The following is a 1,146-nucleotide window of genomic DNA, read 5'->3' as shown; positions in this document are numbered from 1 at the left end:
GGGGGTAACCCGGGGAAGGTCGGGACCGGAGTTGTTGCCCCAACGCGGTGGTGGCTGCGGAACAGCCGTCGGGGTCCCTCCATCCCTCTGTCCCTCCGTCCCTCCATCCCGCTGTTGCTCCATCCCTCTGTCCCTCCGTCCCTCCATCCCGCTATTGCTCCATCCCTCTGTCCCTGTGTTCTATCCCTCCGTCCCTCTGTCCCTCCATCCCTCTGTCCCTCCATCCCTCTGTCCTTCCGTCCCTCCATCCGTCTGTCCCTCTCTCCAGCCCTCCATCCCTCCCTCCATCTGTCCGTCCCTTCTTCCCTCTGTCCATCCGTCCTTCCCTCCGTCCATCCCTCCCTCTGTCTGTCTGTTCATCCGTCTGTCCCTCCATCCAACCCGCCCTCCGTCCATCCCTCCGTCTGTCCATCTGTCCCTCCCTCCATCCGTCTGTCCCTCCATTCATCCCTCCCTCCGTCCATCCATCCATCCCTCCATCCTTCCATCTGTCTGTCCATCCCTCCCTCCTTCCATCCATCTCTCCATCCCTTCCTCCCTCTGTCTGTCTGTCCCTCCCTCCGTCTCTCCTTCCCTCTGTCTGTCCCTCCATCCCTCCCTCTGTCCATCTGTCTGTCCCTCCATCCCTTCCTCCCTCTGCCCATCCGTCCCTCCCCTCCCTCTGTCCATCTCTCCCTCCATCCATCCCTCCCTCCCCTCCTCCCTCTGTCCGTCCGTCTGTCTCACCATCTGTCCCTCCCTCTGTCTGTCCCACCATCCCTCCCTCCATCCATCCGTCCATCCCTCCCTCTCTCCCTTCATCCGTCTGTCTCTCCATCCCCTCCTCCCTCTGTCCATCTATCCCTCCCTCTGTCCATCCGTCTGTCCCTCCCTCTGTCTGTCCCACCATCCCTCCCTCTGTCCATCTGTCCATCCCTCCCTCCATCTCTCCATCCCTCCCTCCCTCTGTCCATCTGTCTGTCCCTCCATCCCTCCCTCCATCTCTCCATCCCTCCCTCCCTCTGTCCATCCTTCTGTCACTCCATCCCTCCCTCCGTCCATCTGTCCCTCCCTCTGTCCATCCCTCCATCCCTCCCTCCCTCCCTCTGTCCATCTGTCTGTCCCTCCATCCCTCCCTCCGTCCATCTGTCCCTCCCTCTGTCCATC

The sequence above is a fragment of the Charadrius vociferus genome, unplaced genomic scaffold (assembly GCF_000708025.1).
Source record: "Charadrius vociferus isolate BGI_N301 unplaced genomic scaffold, ASM70802v2 scaffold1160, whole genome shotgun sequence".
NCBI classification, from domain to species: Eukaryota; Metazoa; Chordata; class Aves; order Charadriiformes; family Charadriidae; genus Charadrius; species Charadrius vociferus.
This window is presented reverse-complemented; position numbering follows the sequence as displayed.